The sequence below is a fragment of the Chrysemys picta genome, chromosome 25 (genome assembly GCF_011386835.1).
Source record: "Chrysemys picta bellii isolate R12L10 chromosome 25, ASM1138683v2, whole genome shotgun sequence".
NCBI lineage: Eukaryota > Metazoa > Chordata > Testudines > Emydidae > Chrysemys > Chrysemys picta.
Genome location: NC_088815.1, coordinates 14,756,893 through 14,780,435, shown reverse-complemented (window position 1 = coordinate 14,780,435; position 23,543 = coordinate 14,756,893). Strand labels below are relative to the sequence as shown.

The window sequence follows — 23,543 nt, the reverse complement described above, 5'->3', positions numbered from 1 at the left end:
GAAAATATCCCAGTTCACACATGCTCAGTAGAGGCGTGTTAGAGTTTGGCCCCTCAGTTCTCCAGAGATTGCAACCGTACCGAGCATTTTCTGTCCCCTGACAGCCCCTACCTGTGACCGGACAGTGCATGTGCCATCCCCATAGAGTGATGCAGCGTGCACCGTCTCAGGCTGCAGGTGTTGCTCGGGAAAGTTCTCTGCCTCTTCACTGCACATCTTCCAATGCCTACAACAAAATGAGGCCGGGCTCCCCAGACAGCCTCCTTCACGGCCCAGCCCCGATCCACTCCCAGCACACGGACTGAGGCAGGAAAAAATCCTATAGGATCACGTCTTGGAGATGGTATCGTAACGCAGACACACCGGGGGCCCAGGCCCAGGTAACCTGGGTGCTGGCATTTCCTAACATTGGACTGCTTGGCTTTGCAACCTCAATGGTCTTTGGACATTGATTTTTGGATGTCATTTAACACACACATCTATCATCTCCGGGCCTGACCCACAGCTCCTTGAAGATAATGAGAGTCTCTCCAAAGACTTGAAAGGCCCTTGGATGAAGCCATGTGTGTGTATGTGGCTATTTTTATTTTTAAAAGAAAGATAGTCATACGTGTGCACACACACACACGTGCACACACACGTGTGCACACACAGGTACCTTGAAACATTTGTAAGGCAAGGTTCCCAGACACAAAGCCTATTAACCCATCCTTTGCCAACAGGAATAACAATCAAGGCCTCAGGCTATAAAAATACATACTGCCACCAAATTTACTCATGCCAATGATGGGGGGGGGGAATGTTTGCCAGGCTCCAGATTTCTAGGCTCTCTCACACATACCCACCTCTCTCTCTCTCTCAAATATCGCCTTTTCCCCAGCCGGTTTTGACTTTCCCACCCAGCGCAGCCATGGAGTTTCCATAGAAACATGAAGATATTAAACGGTAAATAATAATTTCTCCACAAAAAAGGCTCCAGCTCACCACGTTTCGCTGTCAGCCTTTCAAGTCATTGTCCCTGTCGTTCGCAGAGATCCCTCCCCACTTGCCGCCTCCTCTCCAGGCTGTTCGTGCTGCCTGGGGCTCACCAAGCGGCCAGGCCAGGGTTGGTTTGGGGTCCCACCCCCCTCTCGTCTGCTCGTCCCATGCGGTGTGAGTGTTTCACGGCCCAGGCATGCAGAGCTGGGGGAGAAGCCCACTCACGATCCCACCCAAGGTCACTGATTGCACCAGAGCAGGTGATGCAGTGACTGTGATGCATCAGACCCCTCCAATCCATGCACCAGCTGTCCCAGCTCACCAGTCCTTGCACCAACACACCAGTAACAGCCCTGAGTCCAGCAGGGATGCTCGACTGGGAGCGTACAAGTGCCACAAGGACCGCTGGTCACTGCAGTATGTTAGAAGTAACGATAACCCTCTGCTCTGGACTAGCTTCTCCGGGCCCTTGATCAGCACTAATTGAGTCACTGAGCTTTAACGCACATGCGCTCATCCCTCCTTGCCCCAGGCTCCTGCACAACCCGGGCGTCCCTCTGCGAAGCCTGGGGCCTGTGTTGCCAATCCCGTTGTACCCAGGTGCAGTCGGCCCCTGAACGCCGGCCTGAGCCAGACTGGCGAGTGGCTAAACACGAAAAGACCAAATTCATCTCCTCTATTTTCCACTCAGCACAAAACCCTGGTGCAAATACCCGTGTGTTTACATGCCTGTGAACCTTTGTCTGCATGTGGGAGCGTGCACGGGAACGAGTGTGGATCTCGGTGTGCTGTGGTGTGAATGCACACACGAGCTGGCTTGGACACATAAGAACATAAGAACGGCCGTACCGGGTCAGACCAAAGGTCCATCTAGCCCAGTATCCTGTCTACCGACAGTGGCCAATGCCAGGTGCCCCAGAGGGAGTGAACCTAACAGGTAATGATCAAGTGATCTCTCTCCTGCCATCCATCTCCCCTCTGACAGACAGAGGCTGGGACACCATTCCTTACCCGTCCTGGCTAATAGCCATTAATGGACTTAACCTCCACAAATTTATCTAGTTCTCTTTTAAACCTTGTTATAATCCTAGCCTTCACAACCTCCTCAGGCAAGGAGTTCCACAAGTTGACTGTGCGCTGTGTGAAGAAGAACTTCCTTTGATTTGTTTTAAACCTGCTGCCTATTAGAAGCGTGCGTGCTCGTGAATCCATGGGCAGCCCTGGCCACACAGTTGTGAGGGGAGAGTGAAGGACCCTTGACCAGTGTCCATATCGCTTCCTCCACCCCCAGCGGCTGGTTTGCAGCCTTCAGCCTGACATCTATCAAAATTAGCAGCTAAAGAGCTCCCTGGGCCATCCCCTCCGGCTGTGGGGCAATGGACGGGGCTTCGCAGCTGCAGTGACGTACCTGGTCGGAAGGAATGCTTCGTTCCCGTTGCCTCTTCAATGGTTACTTTGAAATGGCCTAAAGTTAAACACATCCGTGTTCTTCGTTGTCTCCAGCCCAGGGACATGGCTTTGTCCGGGGCTTTTACCCTTTCCCTCTTTTTAAGTCATGTTTTTTTTCTCATAAATGACTTTTCCCCCGGCTATCGAGTACATGGTGGAGTTTGAAAATCATCTACATTCGTTCTCCAGCTCGGAAGCGAGCGGAGGGACGAAGCGCTCGCGTCCGAAGTTCCTGCCTACAATGATAGCAAAGAAAAAAACCCCTCCAAGGAGTCGATTCAATGTGATTGAATGGAGGGGTAATGCCCCCCCTCCCCGTCCCCTCATTAGGGAACTTTTCACACAACAGATGGCAAAGCCATGAGGCTGTGGACCCTGGGGGCTGTGGGGGACCCCTCAGATCACACAGAGAATCTCAACTTGAGCTGCCACAAATTATTTTCACTGAATTTTATTATCATTGTTTCGGACAAAACGATTTTTTTTTTTGGACAATAGAAATGTTCACCAAAAATGTCAGCTTTTGTCAAAAGCTACAGACTTCTTGTTCAAAAAATGATTTCCCTCCAAACTCCGTTTTTTGACGAAAACCTGAACAAAAAAATGGAAGAAAAACTGTCTTGGGCCTAAGGGGGGGGGGGTGAACCCGAGCGGAACCTGGCCCTAAACCAAAGAGATCCTGAATAATTACACTTTGCCTTTTGGTTAGCACCCTTCATCTCAGCATGTCGAGGGCCTTGAATTAAGCCTCCCAGCTGCCCCCTCCCAGGGATTAACTCCATTTGACAGAAAGGGAAACTGAGGCACCGAGCACCAACGGGCCGAATTTCACAGCTCTTCCTCACGTGAACAGAGTAATTGACTGTGACCCTTAGTAGCTCACCCAAGGGTCCAGCTGGTCAGAGGCAGAGCCAGGAAGGGAACCCAGAAGTCCTGGCTATCCTCTAGCCCCGGGCCACAAGAGGCTTGTTTCAAGTAAAGGGAGAAGTGTCCCCATCAGGCGACCGGTGCTGAAGCAGAGAGAGCTGTTCACTTGCAGAAGAGTGAGAGATTTCAAGGAGCCGGGTGGGGCTGATGTAGGCGGCAGACCCCCGACACCTCCCTCGTCCCCGGAGCACCATGGAAATGGCATGTGGAATACAAGATCACCGGGCGCTGGAGACGGGGGGCGGGGGGGAGAGGACCAGCCAGATCCAGGGAAGGGGGCTGGGATGCCTTTGACCTCCAGGCCATGTCTAGCCCAGGTGCAGACTAGCTGAGAATTGCTACCATCCCACGCCTGGTTTGTGGGCTGATCCTGGGTACCAGCAGGCAGGGGTTCACCAGGACAGCGGACACTAAACAAAGCCTCCCGCCCTTGCTGCCCATCTCCCCACAGGGGCCCAGAACTGAGTGGACCAGGGAGTCTGACTGGGTCCCAGAGCCCCCAGCTGCTCTCTCCAGGGGAGGGGCCGGGCAGTGGGGGAACATATCTTGCAGTTCCCTAAGGGCTAACAGCTCACAGGGCAAGAGACGCCAATGCTGATATCACGTGAGTCCATCTAGACAAGGGACCTCCAGGAAGGGGAATGAATGAGGCCGGGATTTTTTAAAGCAACAAACAACGCTGGGCGTCCACCCTGAGCTGCGCCGAAGGGGGCCTGGTGTTTGGACAGTGCCCCGTGCCCACCCCATGAAAACCAGGTGCCCTGAAGGCATCTCGAGTTGGGCACCCAAAAATCAATAGGCCCCTGCGAAAATCTCGGCCCAGGAGCCCTCAACTCAGACTTGCCCTGAAGCGTGAGAACAACTGAGTGATCCAAGGTCTCCCCTTGGAAGTTCCTCTCAAATCCACCCCACTGAGATCCAGACTCCCCTGCCCTCACCCCCGACTCCCCTCAGAAGATCCAAAGAGCCCCCAAACCCCCACAAAGGTCCAGAGGGGTAGCCGTGTTAGTCTGGATCTGTAAAAAGCCGACGAAGGGGGCATTCACCCACGAACGCTTATGCTCCAATACATCTGTTAGTCTTAAAGGTGCCACAGGACTCTCTGTTGCTTTTTACAGATCCAGACTGAACCCAACCCCCTCTCCCCACATCAACGGAGTTTTGCGGGAGGTCGTGGGGGGGCTGATTTACAGAAACCAGGTGAAAAAAACCGTGGCATCTTGGGCCACTCTTCGTGGGGAGTTTCTGGGCCTGATTCTGCTCCGGTTGTCCCAGCGTCAGTCAGGCGCGCCTGCACTCGAGCCAATGGGGCTGCAGCAGAATCAGAATGAGGCTCCTCGGGGTTCACCTGAACCTGAACCTCTGGGAAATTCAAGCCCCACGTGAACCAAGACGGGATACAGCAGCTCCGTACAATCCCCTGAGAAGCAAATCCACCCGCTGCTCGAGGACACAGCCCCAAGCCCAGGGAAATAACCAGCAGTCAGCAAAGACACACAGTCAACAAGTTTCAGAGCAGCAGCCGTGTTAGTCTGTATCCGCAAAAAGAACAGGAGTCCTTGTGGCACCTTAGAGTCTAACACATTTGTGTGTATATATATCTCCTCAATATTTATTCCACTCTATAGGCATCCGAAGAAGTGGGCTGTAGTCCACGAACGCTTATGCTCTAATAAATGTGTTAGTCTCTTAGGTGCCACAAGGACTCCTGTTCTTTTTACAGTCAACAGGGGATCCGTCCTTCTGCCAGGCGCATCAAGAGAGCAGGTCGGCTGATTCAGAGGCAGTTGAGGGGGGGGCATCTGGACACCAGCCCAACGGCCCCCACCAGCCCTAGGAACATGACAAAGGCCTCTTTCTAGTGCTGCCAGGGCCCGGTAGCCAAGCCTTGGGCCCCAGATCCTGGCAGCTCCCAATGAAAACAGACCACTGAAGGGGATGGCAATGGGCAGCCCCGCTGCATCGTCCTGATGGCACAGAGCGGGGCAGAGAGAGCCCTGGCGGGGTGTGCAGGGAGCTGCCCATTCCCATTCACCCCCCCCCGCCCCCCAGCCAGCTCCTTAATGGCCAGGCCTTTTGATGAGCTGCTGGCATAGTCCCTTTCCCAGCTTCCTTCCTCCCAGTGGGTGCCAGGATCCCCGCACAAAAGCCTGCAAAGCGAGGGGACAGGAAGGCCCTTTCCGTCTCTCGCCTGTTGCCAGGGGGCGGCGGGGGGTGGGATGGCAGCAGCTGCCCCCTCCCTCCCCCGCAAGTTACTTTTACAGGGATTAGTCAGAACCTGCTTTGATGGTGCTCGGGGACAAACAGCAAAGATGGCGTGAAAATCACCAGCCGCTTTCAGAGAACTGGGTGGACGTTCCCACCCCAGCAGCTGCCGCTCGGGGTGCCAGCTAGTCTCACGCTTCCCCTGGGAGGTGAGAACGTCCGCTCCGATTTACGGAGGGGGAAACTGAGGCAGGGAGAGGGGAAGTGACATGCCCCAAGTTCACACAGTGAGGGGCTGAGAGGAGGACCCAGGAGTCCTGACAACGCAGGGTCGGCATCTGTGCAACATGCCCAATCAACTAAAACGGAAGCTGTGGGTAAAGGCTGGAGGGAAAAGGGTAAAGAGAAGGGATGAGCCAGTCCTTTTCCTAGGCCAGTGATGGGAGGGGAGAAGAGTGTTAAAAGACCTCTTTACCATTAGGCCCCGATCCTTCAAAGACTTGGGGGAGGGCCAACCCCTGTGCCCAAATGGGGCCCCACTGACTTCTCGGGCAGATGGGCCACCACTGTTACCAACTCTTGTCATTATATTCTTGGGATATCTGGTGTTTTTTCTTAAATCCCCAGCTCCTGGAGTCAGGTGACTGCCCGAGAACCTCAGCTTTCATTTTAAAAGAAACAAAAAAGGTAAGTTTCTAGCTCTCCTGGTTGCAGAGGAAAGCTGGAAAGCCAGATCCCCCGAAGCCAGACTCCCAAAGCTCCCCCCAGACCTGAAGGTGAATACAAAAGCCGATGAAAATCTCCAGAAAGAGACTGCTCTTCCAGGTCTAGCTTGTTCTATCACTGTCCCGGATCAGTGCGGGCACAGAGGGCTTCACTCTCCCAGGCTGGCAGCATGCCCTGGGCCAAGCTTGCAGGAGAAATGTCTCAACCCAATGTACACACAGAGTCTTACTTCCCGGGGCTATGGGGAAAAACCAAATACATCAGCAGGCCGAAGACCATCTCTGGAGCTAGTTCTATCCCTATGCTATCTGAGTGCCTGTGGCGCTGGTCTGGGTTACTCCTGGACAGTCCCCCTTGACTTCAATGGGGACAGCAACTGGGTCAGCCTGGGCGTAAGAGAGTGTCCGGGTCAGGGACACTGACCTGGCTGCCCTTCAGCTGACCCACCGCACCCCTCAACTAGCCTCCCTCGAACTGCTGGGGGTTAGCGGAAACGTTCCCAGTAACAGCTTAATCCTTCGCTGCAGGGTTTCCCCCTCTGAGGCAGCCGGGGCCAGTCCCTGTCGGAGACAGGATCCTGGGCTAGAGGGACGCAGTGGTCTGATTCAACCTGGCGATTCCCACGCCCCCAGCTTTACAGGTAGAAAATAAAAAAAATACATTTAGCTCCTGTTATTTATGTGCAGATCCTGAGTACCCGTGTTACAGCCCAGAGGCCTTAGCAAGGGCCGGTTGCTCTGTGGTGAGGTTTTCTGTTTGTTTGGGGGGCAGTGGGTTGGTAAAATGTAACGGTCTTAAATATTTTTGGCTTGTGGGAAATTTCTCTCTCTCTCTCACAGCCCTTCATTAAAATAAGAATAAAATTAAAAAGGGAGTGACCTCCTGAAAATTAAAACTTCACTTGCTGAGACTCGTGCCCAGGAATTAACCTGAATGGCTCCTTTCTCCTGCCTTCGGTTGCACACAAAGTGCTTTCCGATTGGCTGATTTCCTGGAATAGATTCAGTTGCTATGATACCAAGTTTGCTTTTAACGAACCCCAGAAAATTAATGGCATTCAGCAGATAAGTCCTTAAAGTGGAACCTATTTTAAGAAATTCTTCCTGACTGGTTTACAAGGAGCCAGCAGGAAAAAGAAAGCTTCCAGAAACCAACATACCCTGAGAGCTTTCTCGGGTCCTCCTCTCCATAAAAAGCCATTAATATAGATGTCACCGAGCAAATATTTCCTGCAAAGAATCCCTTTCAATCTGGGCACCCATGGCAGAGGGAGCCAGGATTCAGAAAATAAGGCATCAACCATGTTGTATTATTCTTTTGGATTATGCTGCGGCATAAATACCGTCTGACAGGTTAACATGACAATACGAGGATTGCACAGACACTGCAAATGTTTCCCACCATCATTAGCTTCCATTTCTTTCCACTGAGTTGACCCCGCCCTGCCTGGGGTGCAGGAGTGTACAATTTAACCAGTGATGTGCAGGAAGACAGCATGAAACATACTAAATGTGTCAATTTCATAGGACTGCACCCTGCTAGTAGAAGGCTACAGCATGATGGGACCCAGGCAAAAACTGTAAGGCCCTGATCTTATAGTGGCAAAAAAGCTGGGATTTTCAAAGGGATCTACCAGGGTTAGGCTCCTAAATCCCACTGGAATTCAATAGGAGTCAGACACTGAACCCTTTTGAAAATCATCTTTGAAAAATCTCAGGCCAGACTCGCATGGGAGTCAATGCCTTAGTCAGGGACCCCAAGGTCCAACCCATTGAAATAAATGAATGCAGCCTTTGGGAAGGTTTCACATCAGCCCCAGACAATAGCCCAGTGCCGTAGAAGTGAAAATCACCCTAAACAAAACATTTCCCAGAGAATGCATGATTGGAAATACTTGAAGTAGATGGACCCAGACTGACCTACCAACAGCAACTCCAAAGGTATATTATATTACCTATACAAAGGCACTGGGATGGGTTATTTTCCTAGTGGAGAACAGCCCTTCCCCACCCCTCTCTCCTTCGGGGTCCTCAGAGCCTTTGTCTAATTCATCGGGCTGGCAAAGAAGAGTGGGAGGCGAAGGCCATGCGCTCCTGCTGGCTCAATAGGGCACTTTTCTCTCCCGAGTACCTGTGGTTGAAAGGCCAGCTAATGACATGACTTGCCTGCCTTCCTTCCACTCAAACCTTGGCTGGACAAAGGGCCTCAAGACGCAACAGTGCGGCAGCCAGGGCTTTCAACTCGGAATTGAAGAATTTCCCCCAGAATCCTACGCTCCTTCCCCCCTCCCCACAGCCCCCGCCCATCAAGGAATGTGGAGGTGGGTGCTCCATCCAACACACACCCCTTCTCTGTCATTCTGCCCCTGCAGCGCTGCAGGGGCTGTCAGTCTAGGGGCCACATTGCAACAACAAAACCCTCAGGATGGGGCTGGACTGGCCAAAACATCCTGCAGGGCCTTTGTGAAGGGGTCACCTGGTGGCCAGAGCCATCTGTGCTAATGACGATTGAAATCCCAGACCAAGGTGCACAGCCCTTAGGCAGCCCTCTGTGCTATGCTGGCCAGGATAACAGGAGTGTCTTTGGTGGCTGTTTATTAATAGACCCCTCTGCTAAGTAACCAGCACAGAAACGCTGTCAGCTGAAAACAGTCCTTGTTTGTCTGAGCTCGCTCTGCTGTTCCCCCCTTCCTGCCTTCCCCTGTCACAGTTCTGCCATAGCCTTCAAACCAAGGGGCTGTCAGATGTTTTTCTCTTTCCGTTCTCTTTGTTGGCTTAACCGTGGACATCAGGCGAAGCTGAATTTGGTATAATCTGAAACAAGCCACCTGCAGGATCTTCTCTGTCTCTGGCTGGGGGCTCCAGACACCCCCAGTCCAGTGCGTGGGCCAGCTTTGATGTCACAGCCCAGACCAGTTATATTCCCAGCAGCGCAGAAGGAAGAAAACGCTATAGATAAATTCTTCTCCACCCCACGGAAAAGCAAGGTGAGATGGACACAAAGTGTATGGAGAGGCCGGGAGAAGGACCCTCCTTTAGGGACATTAAAATGGCCTGAACCTTCTTCATGGGAACCTAGCGTGAGATTTACAAGGCGGAAACCCAAGTGAGGAGAGGAAAGAGAGGCCAGGTTACACCCGCGCCAACCCAGAGGGGCTGCTTGGATGTCAGTGCAGTTACTCCAGGGCTTAACTTGTAATGAAAGAGATACTGGGGCTCAAGCAATTTTTTTATTTTCATAACGGATGTAGCAAACCCAGAGGTGCTGGGGCTCTGAACTGCCAGGCCCGGAGGCGCTGGGGCTCTGAACTGCCAGGCCCAGAGGCGCCGGGGCTCTGAACTGCCAGGCCCGGAGGCGCCGGGGCTCTGAACGGCCAGGCCCGGAGGCGCCGGGTCTCTGAACTGCCAGACCCGGAGGCGCCGGGGCTACGAACCGCCAGACCCGGAGGCGCCGGGGCTACGAACCGCAAGACCCGGAGGCGCCGGGGCTCAGCCCTGGCAAGCCCGGCTGGACAAATTAAGTACTGAGTTACTCTGGTGTAAATGGGATGCAAATTTGGCCCTTGGTGCAAGATAAAGAGAGACGCTTATCACGCCGCCTTGGAGAGAGAGCGTGAGCTGGAGAGGAAAATTATAAAGCCAGGCTCCGAAAAGGGGAAGAGGCTCAGACTGAAGCAGAGAATTCCACATCAACGGACTGACGAGCCGACTGTCCAAAAGGGGGCCGAGATGGGGACAAAGATAAGGTCAAGACTAGAGGCCTGGGCATGGGCAATGGGGCGTGGCCACAATCCCATCCCTGCTGCAGGGAGCATGCTGGTGGTGGACACTGGAACCTCGACGGGGACAGGGCGGCGGCTTGGCAAGGCCAACACACTACACGGTGCGCAGGCCCCGGCCAGAGAGAGGGCAGCAATACCTGTGCCAGGGGCCCCCTCCAAGCATGCTCAGAGAGGGGAAATATCCACTTTTCCCTCCCACTTCGGGGCCTCGGGCACCGGTGAGCCGCGGTCCCTCCTGGTCTCGCCCTGTGGCCTAGCCTCCCGGGGGCTGCGATGCTTCGGTCTCGTTTCAGTTGCTGGGTTCAGTATGCGGGTGCTGGGTGGGGCGGGTGGCTCCTGATACTCAGGCCACATGATCTGGCCCCTTCTGGCCTTAAACGCTGTGCCTCAAAGGAGCAAGGGTGCTGACGTTTAAACGAACGGCTCTTGGAATGGGGTCAGAGCCCTCCCCACCCTGGGGCCCAGCCCGGCCCAGCCAGCAGCCAGACATCACCGGGCTTGGCTCTTAATCGGCATAACCCCACTGGCAAGCTGAACATTTATTATTCGGCCCTTGCTCAAAGGCAGGAGCTAGACGTGGACAGACGGGGATTGTAGGCTGGCCTCTTCCTCCCCAGCACCCCAAGGGGGCCTCAAACAGCCTCTCCGGGGGAAAGGGTTACTAATCCATTAGCCCCCAGTGGCAAAACCCCCGGCCACTGCGCTGGTAACACGGACGGGGTTCCAAGATGTCCCCTGCCAGCCCCTGCTGCCTTGTGATTGCTGGGAATGCTGGCTGCTGCACGCTTGCCTCCCCTGGCCCCGCTGCACAGACCTGGTGGAGACGGGACCTGCACAAACTGGGGGCTGAGCCTGCAATTCTTACTCATGGGAGTAGCACTTACTCTTGCACATAGTCCTCTTGGCTTCAGTGGGGCCAATTGCCCAGGCAAGGCCTGGGTCCCTTAAGGACAATAAGACCCAGCCCCGCATGGAGAAGCCTCACACCCAGAGATGGGGACAAAGCGAGTTCATTACTCCGGGGGTTTTAAATGGACAAGACCCCGTCCTTCCTCCCGTGAGAACACTGTTTTGCTCTGTACATTACATACGATCTGCAGGGCCTAGGAGACCCAACCCTATGGGCAGTGATGCCCAAATCGTGTGATGACGTTTTTAAAACGCCCCCTGCCTGGCGGCTCGCTCACCTGTGCGCTGAAAATCGAGCCAACCTCTGATTCTCCCCAGCTGGAGGCCAAGAACCAGGGCTGATTTCTCTGGGACTTCCCAAGCTTCCTCTGATACAGGCTATCCACGGAGCGGGTCCCTGCCCACGACCAGACCCCACCCAGGATACGCCACCATAATCGACCCATGCGGATCAGCTGCATTGATCATCGCGGGACAACGGCGACACTAGCGGGGAAATCACTCCGTTCCCTCCTGCACCATGTCAGGACATCAGCTTCATGCATTATCTGCCTAACCAGGGCCGGCTCTAGGCACCAGCAAAGCAAGCAGGGGCTTGGGGGGGCAAATTTGCAGGGGCGCAAGAATCCAGCCTGAGAGCTGAGAACCAACAGGGGGCCCTGGGAGCCGAAGCTCCTTGGTTAGCTCCCTGCCTATAGAGCCAACCCTGGAGCAGGGAAAGAACTACATTTCCCAGCATTCCCTGGGCCGCAATTAACAGGAAAGGGAGGGGGAAGGAGCGTAGAACTGAAACCTCATGTTATAGCTTGCTGTGAATGGTAGGAATGGAGCCAGCTCTAGGTTTTTTGCCGCCCCCCACCTCAGCCCTGGGCTCCCCCACACCCTTATGTTGCCTCAGCCCCGGACTCTCCCCTGCCCACACCCCCTGCTGCCCCAGCCCTGGGCTCTCCCCCCGCCCGCACCCCCTGCCACCCCCGCCCTAATCTCTTCTCCCCTGCCCACACCCCCTGCTGCCCCAGCCCTGGCCCCCACCCACACCCCCCTGCTGTCCCAGCCCTGGGCTCTCCCCCCACCTGCATCTCCTGCCACCCCAGCCCTGGGCTCTCCCCCCACCCGCACCCGCACCCCCTGCCACCCCAGCTCTGGCCCCCACCTGCACCTCCTGCTGCCCGAGCCCTGGGCTCTCCCCCCACCGGCATCTCCTGCCACCCCAGCCCTGGGCTCTTCTCCCCTCCTCTGCACCCACACCCCCTGCCGCCCCAGCTCTGGCCCCCACCTGCACCTCCTGCCACCCCAGCCCTGGGCTCTTCTCCCCTCCTCTGCACTCGCACCCCCTGCCGCCCCAGCTCTGGCCCCCACCTGCACCTCCTGCCGCCCCAGCCCTGAGCTCTTCCCCTCCCCACACCCCCACACCTCCTGACGCCCCAGCCCTGGGCTCTTCCCCCCCCACCCCCGCACCTCCTGCCCCCCCAGCCCTGGGCTCTCCCCCAAAGAAAGAATTGGGTGGACTAAAGGGACAGTGCACCTCTCTATCTGAAGCCTAGCAAGGCAGGTACGTGGATCCCACTAGAATTTAAAATGAAAAGTAAGGGAGGGGAGGCTCTACTAGACTGGGCAGCTTTAGATACAGTACCAGGCACGTAGGAGGATTTCCACTTCTGAGCCATGGAAGCAGAAACTGACTTTTCCTTTCCAGATGTAGCTAATATTCAGAAAGGGAATCTAGCACCTGCCTTCCAGATTTGAACACCTCAAAATTCAGGAGTGCTCAAGCTCAATTTGGGCAGCTGTTACTTCATTTCTCCCAAATCAAATATACTGATCCACTGGAACTTGCTGTAGAAAAAGTAGAATAAATTGAGCAAGAAATGCTTCCCAGTGGTTATTAGGACTGGAATTGCTATTTTCAACAGCCATTGCTTTTATTATTATTATTATTTAGTTTTAGTTTTATTTGTTTAAAAGGAAGACAGTGATATTGCATTGGCAAATTCCCCATAGAAACAAAGACTGGAACAAAAGAATAATAAAGGCACCTCAACTTTTCCTCATTTATGGAGGACAGTCTTATAATATGCATCCAGATATCCTCCAATCACACTAGCTGAAAATTGTTCCACTTTACTACAGTTCTGTAACCATATGGGAACCAATCCTGTCTGTGTTCTGTGCACATCCAAAATTCCTGCTGAATGACCTGCCCTGGGAGCGAGTTACCAGTGACCCAGGGCTGGGGTGGCAGGAGGGTGCAGTGAGGGGGGACAGCCAAATTTTTTTTTGCTTGGGGCAGCAAAAAACCTAGAGCCGGCCCTGTGCCTAACTTAACGTCCAGTACATGCAACCCTGTAAGGTCAATGCAGCTAAAGATGTGAGTAACATCCAGCCCGATCAGGCCCATGGAACGTAAGGTCCCTGGAGCAGGGAACTCGCCTTCTCAAATGTTTGCAAACAGCTGACCACGCAGAGAGCCCTATGCAAAGGCACCTCTGCTCCCAAAATCTTCAGCATTACAACTGCTCCGTACGCGCAGGCTCCGGCGGTATGGGTTTAAGTAGGGGGAGAGAAGAAAGGCCTAATTATAACAAAACAAGCATGAGACGAAAGCAGGTGGGTTCTGCAGAATGGGAACAGGTTTAAAGGGGCTGGAAATTGCTAAGGGGGCATTTGATGTTTTTGAATAAATGATTTTCCCCCTCTTACTGCTCAGGGGGGAATATAGGTGCATTGAACAGGAGCACATCCCCTGGCCAAAGGGCATCGTGAACGCAGGCGAGGTTTTTGTCTGGGGCCCATCACCATAATATTCATGAACTGTATCCTCACTCTGGCATCACATGGACATTGCTTAAGCTGCATGATTAGGCCCTGATCCTGCAAACACTTTAAGCATGTGCTTAACTTTACCCCTGTAACCTGTCCCGTTGGAAGGAAACAGGCTGTGTTTGCACAGTGCCCAGTGCTGGGCCATTATGGGGGCTTCGAGACACGACTGCAATACAAAGAATAAAACATGTGATGGTGGAACTGGGCCTTAAAATGCAAAGGGGCCAATGCCGCTGCCTTCACTCCCCACTGCCTACTGCAAGTGCAGACCTAAAATGCACTTGCGGATGTAACTGTATCAGCCTGCAGATATCCAAACAAACCTAGATATTGCTCAATCCTGCAGCATTTGGACAGGCAAAGCTCCCAGAGATGTCACTGCACGAGGGTCAGTCTCAGTTGTAGTAATAATAAAATAATTATAATGCCACCACAATGTCTATTGTATGGAGAGTCACCACAATATTTTGAAATATTAACAATAGTGAAGCAAGGCAGATAGACAGATCAGGAATGACAATAAGAGTTTAGAATGGAACGTGCTTCTCAGACTTAAGTCTAGCATTGCTATGAACAACACTGTAATATCCATATAGACATAGACAAACAATGGGACCTTCTAGTGAAATTGACTTCTTTTTCCTCCCAAAGAGATAGATCATCCACTCCACATGGATTTCATGCATTAACTCTATGTTACAATTCACTTGTTGAGACACATTTAAGCAACTTTCCTTCTACTTTGCCATAAATGGTGTTTTGCTCAAGGTTCCTTTTAAGCCATCTCTGTTCTATTTATCTCTGTATGTGCACAACGACAATATTTAATTGTCAATGTGAAGATTAAAACCATTGTGGAAAAATAAGAAGTTGTTGGAGTTTGTAGTTGGCCCAGGGAATGGAAATAATCACCAGAAAACCAGATCTTATCCCTGGGCCTCAAGAAATGATTAAAGACAAAAAACCACTGAAATTTCAACCAAATAGATACAGCACATTTCACTTTCAATCTCTCTCCCTTTGCAAAAGATGCGTGCACTTCCTTTAGAAAGCTGCCAATAATTCAGAGGCTGGTGGCGTGTGGAAATCCACTCCCCCGGTTAAGTACAGGGAGAGCTCTCGGAGGGTAGGAAGTCCTGGAGAATTGTGAATCAGTTTTTACATTCGGTTCTCTAGCTTTATGATATCACATACACTCATACAGCTAGATAACCAAAGACAAAAACCAACCCAGTCCTTTCAATATAGGCCTCGGTCATTCCATGCACACAACATATACACACACGCCTTGCTTGGATCCTGGTGCCACTTCCTGCTTCATGCACCCAGCACAGTACAAAATAAAAAGCAAATCCTTTTAGATCTACAGAGCGGGTTCCTGCCTTTCAAAATCCTCCCCATTTTATATTTTTCTTAACTAGGAAGCCTCTCTGTTGCGATCCAGGCGGATTCCACGCATCTTAATCCCTGTGTATATTGCAACACACACATCCTAATGCAACACACAAATCCGCGCACCCTCAATGCAATAGTCACAACTAACACACACAGGCAACCAGGAAAAAAATAAGCATTTATTTAGAGTAACGTCACCCAAACTGTCCCTTCTCCCTAGAGATCTGCTTCCTTCTCACCCCCCATTTACCTTCAACCCCTCTCACTGTGCTGGGCTCTGACTTTGTAATTACTGTAAATTACTGGCATGAGAAATGCTGAGTCATGAGGACTCAGATGATGAAATAAAATTATTCATCTTAAAGGGACCTCCCAGGATTTTCGAGGTGCCTCTGGCTCCTCCTGCCCTCCTCCTCCCCATCTTTGCTCTTATTTGGCATCTCTGGGCTCTGTTGAAGCTCTTTCTGCTCCCATGGCCCCCCTCCCAGCCCCAGGTTGGGCCTTGGGGGGAGCCAGTGGAGTTTTTCAGACAGTCCTAAAGCAGGAGTGTTAAAAAAAGGCCTCTTTCTCCGTCTGTCACAAGCAGAAGGATCAGGCCAAAGCAAAGGCTGCAACCCAACCGGCCTAACAAAAGGGCAGAGAAACTCTCAGCCACCCGTCCCTGCACAAGCTACTCCCAGGGCCCGGATTGGGGGGGGGGGGGGGGAATAAAATCAGCAAATAGGCCAGAGACCGAACCTGGGAGCGGGGGGGATGGAGAGCAGGTTTATTTGCCTTTGTATAGGGAAAAATGGGTTATTTGGCGAGTGTGTGTGTGTGTGTCCTTTGCAACCAGTCAGTGAGAAGGGAGAGAAACAACTTCTCCTCTGTGCTCGCTGGGGTAACACACAACCGGATACCGGCGCAAAGAACCAGGGGAGGGGAAGGAAAGTACCTTCGACTTCTGCTGCTCCTCCTGGGGGTCAGCGGGTCTCAGCCGGCCCCTGGGAACGGCTGGGAGCTCCCGGCTCTGCTTGTCCTTCCACGCCTTGGAGAGTGGAGAAGAAGGAGGGTGGAAAAAGCTTGCTGGACTCTCGGCAAAAAGCCCCCTCCCCAAATAACCCCCCCCCCCCCGCGCACACCCGCCAGCGGCTCCAGGCAGGCGCTTGGCACTTTCGTGATCTCCTCCTAAACTTGATCCAAACCCTCCTTTGGGCAGCAGGGAAAGTGCACATGAGAGGGGGGAGGGGAGGGAGACAAGTGGTCTGAGAAAGTCTGAGGATGGGGGGGGGGATAAAGAGAGGCGACCGCAGGGGACAAAGCCAGACTTTCTGGGCTGGGCCAACGTGCGAGAAAAGCCAGCTCTTGGGGGGGGGGGGCAGCCAGACAGGGCGGAGGTCAGGCACCCGGGCTCTGGTGATGTCAGCACCATTAGACATGCTTATTGCTACATGGCTGAGCAAGTGGAAGTCTGGAGGGTACCAGGGAGGGGCTCTGTGTGGTCTGTCTCCCCCCCCCCGCCCCTCTTCCGAGCCCCCTTTCTGTCTCAGACACACCAGCTCCACCGACGAGCCGCTGCGGGGTCACAAAGTGCCCCCAGCGCCCCCACCCCACCCCCAGCATCCCGGGATCTCTCTGAGCATCGCTGCGCACCGACCCCGAGTGAGCGCAGGACAGAGCCCAGCACAGAGCCCGCACAAGGATTCGTGCAAACAGAGCCACGTCCTCGCGTCCGCTTTACCGGGATTGTAACGATTCGAAATTGGACTTTTGTGTCAGGCCCTGAGGGGGGGGGGGGGGACAACACCCCCCCCCCCCCAGCCCCAACACCCATTGGCTTCTCTGCCTGAGCCAGGACTGCGAGATTTTGGGACCTAAATCATTTATTAAAATTAAACCGATTGCAACAGCAACAATTGACACACACACAAACACACTCATACACACACACGAGCCTTGGGGCCATGGGATCCGGCTGCAGGGTGTTTCCCTCCCATTTTGCCGCTTTGCAAGGGGGAGTAATTGAGCTGCTCACAACTATATTTAGAGGAGCGATCTGTTTATCCAGCCCCCACACACACATTTTACTCCGGGAAATAGTCCCCCCCCGCCCCCATCTCCCTGGCAATTCTACTCCGAGTCGAAATGGAAAAGGTCCCATTAGCCATTGGCACACGGGGCTGCCCCGTCTCAAAGGGCCCCCAATGGCTAAGAAATGTTTGGGGGCCAGATTCTGTTCTCTGTGCCCTGGGGTAACCCCGTGCAATTGCACTGGGGAGTGTGAGCTGGGGGCGGGGGGCCGGAGAGCAGAATTCAGCCTGCCATGGGGCGGTGTTTGACTGGGGGGGGGGTTATCACAAGAGATCGTTTCTCTCTTACCCTGACGGCAAGACAAGACCCTTCTCTTGGGGGGGGGGGGGGAAATAGGAATCCTCCCCCAACCAAACAACTCAGCGATTTCTAATCCAAGGGCTGGGATCATTTTTCATGATAGGAAATCGCTTGACAATTATCATGCAGGGAATATGCACCCGCCTCATGTCTGGACGTTTGCAGTCGTTACAGGTTTCTGGGAGGTTGGAACTGTTTTTAGCTACAGACTGTAGTGAGGAAAAGGGGGAGAGGGAAGTTCTGGGGAGGGGGAGGAGGGGGGCGGGGTTTGAAGTTGCTGAAGGATGAAGATTGTCCGTCCAGTCATCTGGAGCACGGGGATCAATGTTAAGGTCGTCTCTTTGTTTGCTAAAACAGCAACTTAGTGATGCAAACACCAACAACCACCAGGGGAATGTGAGACCCCGGAAACAGGCCTAAATCACACACACACACACACACACACACACACACACACACACACACACACACACACACACACACACACACCGTTTACTGAGGCAACGACTCCTCCTAACACCGCTCCGGGATCGAGCCCCTTCGCTCCCACTTCGGCATATAACGGGACAGGGGGTTCCGATGACCCTCCCCCCCAAAAGCGACCTGGTCTTTTAAAACAAACGCGGCCGCGGCTAAGGCATTTGCTCCCCGGGCACTCGGGGAATGGATGCCCGGTTCCCAGACCCGGGCAGGGTCCCACTCTATTTTCTGCCCTTCTCATGCACATTTTTGTTCACATCCCCAAACGTCTCCGCACTGTGTCCCTGGCCACGCTGACCTGAACGCCGCCGCGCGGCGAAGGACGCCAGACCTGCTTCTTAGCAGCAAGACCGATGACTTTCAAGGGAGGTAGATTGAAACATTTTCGCTCTTTTTTTGAAATGTTAACCCCCCGATCCCTGGATTTCCCTCCTCCCCGGACTGCAGATCCCCGCCTCACACGGATTCAAAACCAAAAACCCTGCGTCCATTATTCTCGATACCTTCAGGGGAGCATTTCCAAAGCAAACGACCCAACCCCTGCCCGCCGCCTCCTTCTCCAGCGCCTGCCTCCTTCCTTCTCTTTGCTCATTTCACCATCTTTAGCTCCCGAGATTTCCTTCGCTCTCTACCAAGCTCATTTGCATTCATCAAGAAGTTGCCTCTTCCACAAAGTTACAGGCCCCCGCTTTAGCCGGTAACATGCCCGGCGCATTTGACTTGCTAGACGCCAGATTTTTGCCCTCCCCGCGGTTTGACAGAAATATCTTGTGCATGGTTAAGCCCGGCCATGTAGGTTATAAACACACGTGCAGCTTCTCCGGCAGGATCCGCCGGTAATTGACATCTGCAGAAAACCGGCAGCCGCGCTCGGCTAAAGAGACACTCGCCGAACTGGAGGGTTGGAAAGTTGATTCCAGCGGCTCCCGCAGATTATCCTCGCTGGAAGGTAACTCGGCCCCTTTGTTCCCAGCGCGGCGGGGAGTTCAGCGTCCTTCTGCTAAAAGTCACTTTATTCCGAGGGCGAGCGCGCGTGGGTTTTTACTGATAACAAACCTGTATCGGTGAGAGCGAGTCCAGAGCCTGTCCGAGCGCTTCCCCTCCCCGGCCCGCACCTCCAAATGCCTCCCAGGTCCTACCCATGTCTGTCAGAATAGCTCCTTTCTTAACAGGCTTTACGGATTTGGGATTCTTCAGCAAACTGGGGTGGTTTTTTCGGGGGGGAGGAGAAGAGACACGATGCGGGTGGTGGTGGACTTTTAGCTCCGAATCTGTTCCCTGTCATTGGCCGATAGCGATAAAGCTGTTTCTATTATTTCCAAAAGGAGGAGATAGAGAAGTGACATTCAACGGAATCATTCCCCAGGTCACCCACGAATCGGTCTATAATGTCCTTTTCGGTCCCAGTTCCCCCTCGCTCCTACTTCTGAGAAGAATCCGGGCAGGATCAGAAACGCGTTTGGTGAGAGCCAGGAGAAACTGGGCTGGGTTTTTTTCCCCCTGTGAAATAACCAGGGGGGCTTTTTTAAATTGATGTATTTGATGGACAGTTTTCCTGCAAGGGCAAAGAAACACCTTGGGCCGAGCTGTGATCCACCCCCGGGGGATGCTGGATGTAGAACAGGGGCAGACCCGCCCGGGAGGGGCACATGGCAGGACAGATCCTGGGCACGGGGGGCTTGCGCCCCCAAAGGTAGGCGCAGACGGATCTGCACCCTCGCCCCCGCCCTCCCTTCGCTGGGACTGAAGCGGCTTCGGAGCCCGGCTTCGCAGCAGCCCCCCTGGGGCCCAGACATTCGCAGCCCGAGTTATTCTCCTCCCCCACCCCAGCCTCTTTCCACCCCGGCCTCAGGAGATGAACCAGGCTCAGGGCTTCCGCCAGCAGCGAAGGGAACACCTCGGGGGGCGGGGGGGGGGTTTGCAGGCGTGGGAAGGAAAATCCCCCTACCCCCAATTCTAGCTAAAGGCGCCCTTGGGTCTCTCCAGTTTGAAAGTTGGGGTCCCAACACTGGTACGCGCAACACCGAAAGTTGGGGGGCCGGGGGCGAGCCTGCAGCTGTCGGCTTGTTCGGAGTTTAATCTGCACTCCCTGGAAAGGCACCCCCCCACCTGCGACCCCCCCCCGCACCCCCCATACTTCGTCTTGAGCCCAGCGCGGCTCAGTCCTGCTTTTGAAGACCTCTCCCGTATAAATTGGAAGTGGGGGGGGGGCAAACAAACCGAATGGACCAGACAGCCCCCCCCCCGCGCAACCTCCACGTGCAGCAGGACAAGAAGCGCCCGAACCCACTAGGCTGCGTTGGGTCAGCGCCCGAACCCACTAGGCTGCGTTGGGTCAGCGCCCACAGCAGCCAGCGCCGGCCTTAAATCCGCATCTCCAGTAAAACCAGCAACAGCCTCCAGCCCCTCCCATCCCCCATGTCCTGGCTTCTCCGCAGAGCTCGCAAGCAACGGGCCAGAGCCTGGGCTCGCGTGTAAATGGGAGCAGAGACCAGGCGCTGGCCCACTGCAGGGCCGCTAGTGTCTCTGTCTCCTCCGCCACCTCCGTGCAGAGAGCAGCACAAGGCGGCGCACCCCCGGCGCCACCCAGCCAGGACGGAGCCTAGCGCTGCAAACCGAGCCCTGGGGAGCGCAGCCCAAGGTGACAACCCGGATACCAGGAGTCTGGGCAAGGAACCGCCTGACGATGCGCCAGTCACATGCTGGAAGGGGCAGAGAGCCACACCCTGTCCTGGGTATTTCCACAGCAACTGGGACAAGCTAATTCCCCCAGAGAGTCTTAAAAACCACCACCAACAACAACCCACGAGGAAAGAAACTCCGGAAACCTCGGGACAAGGAGCCTTTCGGCTCCCAATTCTCCGCGGCTGGGTGCCGTGAATAGCAGGCCTGGACCTCCCCTCTGGGCCAATGACTTGTCTGAACTGGGCTGATACGGCTGCCTCTGTTACCGGGCCCCAAGACGGGACCTTCTCAACAGCGCTCCCAGGCAACTCCACCTATGGAACACGGGCTCAGATATGCTGGATGGTATTATGTACGTGTATATGTGTGTACACCTGTGTCACACACACACACACACACACACACACACACACACACACACACACACCTTGATATGCACTGGTGGAAGACACAGCATCAGCAAAGCATGTGGCCATAAAGATCTCGTCGAAATCTTTATGCTCATGTGTGCACAGGTCAGAGACATTGGGTCTCTGGCGAAGGCTCCCTTCGGCCTGCTGACGGGTATTATTCAAGCTCTTTTGATGTATTGTTCATAAAAAAAAATTCAACGGGTCTGATAAAAAATCCACGTTCCTATTTTGAAAAGACATTTTCCTTTATCCTCGGTTCTTGTTACTCGAATATTCCAGTTTTAATTTAATCCAGGTGGTTTAGGACCCTGCAGGAGCCTGAAAGCCTGCGACTGCTTCCTGAAAAGGAGCAAGTTGTCCACTTCAACCTCAGCTTTGCCAAACCTCCCACGGGAGGACAGCTGTAACGAGTGTAACCAGCGAGGTCCCGGCTGGCTTTAAAAGCCAGTAATCCCAGGCTCTCCCGAAGAGCTGGTATTTCAGGCACATTCCTGATCAGAGGCAAACTTTTTTTAAAAAATGAAACAGTCATAAGGGGAACAAATGCTCTCCCTGCCATCCCAGGGGGTGTGAGAGACCCACAAGCCCACCTCCAAGCCATTTGAACAAATCTGCCCACTTGGGCTTTGATCTTGTCTCTTTAAATAGAAAGCACCCTTCCTGTTGTGAGAGTGCCTTCTAGAGCAGGGTTTCTCTGCATTACCCCCCACCAAAGCCCCAATTTACAGGGGACTAAAGTCAATGTCCCCATCCCATCTAGCCATACAGAGAGGGAGGGTGGCTTTGCCCCCCTGAAACCTGTTCATGCCCACCATGGTGCAACCCCCCCCCCCACCCCAGCAGATGCTGCAATCCACATGGGAGCAGATTCTGAGAATTCATTCTTCCAAGGGGCTCAGACCCAGATTCAACAAAGCACTTAAGCAGGTGCTAAACCTTAAGCATGTAAATAAGAAGTTGAAGCTTTTCTTAAACATGATCTGACTCACTCCCTCTAGTCCTCACATTTCATCACCGTCCAGTTGCCTAGGGAGGAAACTGACAGCAGCAAAGAGGCTACACCCAACGGGATCCTAGCAAGTCTCCAAACCTGCACCCAGTGTGGAATAATTGTCAAATAAAAACAAAAATGAGGGTGGGGATATTGCATGAAAGCAAATATGATCAACAAATGGATGGAAAGATTTTACTGTTTGTTCTTCCCTATTTGTCTATGGCACCAGGAGTGCCTTGAGAAAGCAAGGGCGCATGGAACTAACTCCTGTCATATCGGTGTAAGTGTAGTAGCACATAGAGAATTTGGACTTGGAGACCCCTGGTGCCAGGTGAGACACAACACCCAGGCACTGCCCCAAAGGGCTGCAATACAGAGAGACAAGTCGAGGGCGGGGGGCGGGGAGGCAAAGGCCTAGAGAGGGGAAGTCACACAGCAGAGGTAGAAATAGAACCCACGTCCTGTCTCTGCCAGTCAGGTGCCCCAGCCACCGAGCTGCACTGTTCTGCCACAGGCAGGCGTTTAACAATAGGCTTAATGGCTCTGCGGGGGAAAGTGATTCCAAGTCTATTACAGCCCTGAATGGGCAGGGAGGGGAGCAGCGGCTGACCTAATAGGCCTTGCCCAGCTCTCCAGTCTAGAGTGACACGTCCTGCTGGCTGGAGAAGTGCTGCAGGCCTAGGCCCAAGAAGCACACTTTGCAGGGTGGGGTGGGGGGTGTTCTCCTGGGGGGCGGAGGAAGGGAAGTAATAGAAATCTCTTCTGGACACAGGGCTCGGAGGAAGGGGCTGGGTCCCCAGCTCTGGAATCCAGGCTCTTTATGTCTAGTCTAGACATGGCCTGGACAGTGACACAGCAGGCCAGATCCAGAGGCAACACTTCTTCCTCCTGCTGCGGAAAGGGTGCGGAGACAGCGGCAGCCTTTAGGCCCAACAGGAGATCACACTGCAGCTTTGAACCCCCAGGCCTTTGCGAGGATTTAAACGCCCCTTCAGTTTATCCATCCCTGGTGGCCTGCGTGTGAAACCAGCGAGTGGGTTCCAGGCCATCCCCTAGCAGTCCCCAGTCCCCCCTTGCCAGCAGGCTGACCAGGCAGGCCCAGGGCTGAAGGAGCCCTAAGACCTGAGCTGCCCTCTGTCTCCTTGAGGGTGTCAGAACCGGACCACACAGGGAGGGGGCTCTGTTGGGGGAAGCCTGCTGTGTCACTGTCCAGGCCATGTCTAGCCTAGACATAAAGAGCCTGGATTCCAGAGCTGGGGACCCAGCCCCTTCCGCCTGCACCACATTGAGGGAGACAAAAAAACATTTAAAAATCCCAAAATGAAACAATCATAAAATGATACTAAAGCAAGCAAAGAATCCTTCTCTTGCAGACATCCACATGCAAAGGCTTGTGTGCAATCACGCA

At 53.8% G+C, this 23,543-nt stretch overlaps 2 long non-coding RNA genes across 11 annotated transcripts in view; one reads left to right on the top strand and one right to left on the bottom strand.

Moving 5' to 3' along the window:
- The window catches only part of LOC101933729 (uncharacterized), a 127,977-nt gene that overhangs the window by 74,242 nt on the left and 30,192 nt on the right, over positions 1-23,543 (bottom strand). For 4 of the 10 annotated variants that reach the window (XR_010594868.1, XR_509202.4, XR_509204.4 and 1 more), the window contains one exon: positions 16,128-16,220. The exons of 4 other annotated variants lie outside the window; for them this stretch is intronic. This is a non-coding gene — a long non-coding RNA (uncharacterized LOC101933729). Of the gene's footprint in view, positions 1-16,127; positions 16,275-18,546; positions 19,199-23,543 lie in introns of those variants that run through there. 2 more of the 10 variants (XR_010594869.1, XR_010594867.1) reach the window with 2 other exon arrangements.
- On the top strand, positions 18,886-21,650 carry LOC135977396 (uncharacterized). Its single transcript, XR_010594870.1, has 2 exons — positions 18,886-18,992; positions 19,369-21,650. It is a non-coding gene; the product is annotated as an uncharacterized LOC135977396 (long non-coding RNA).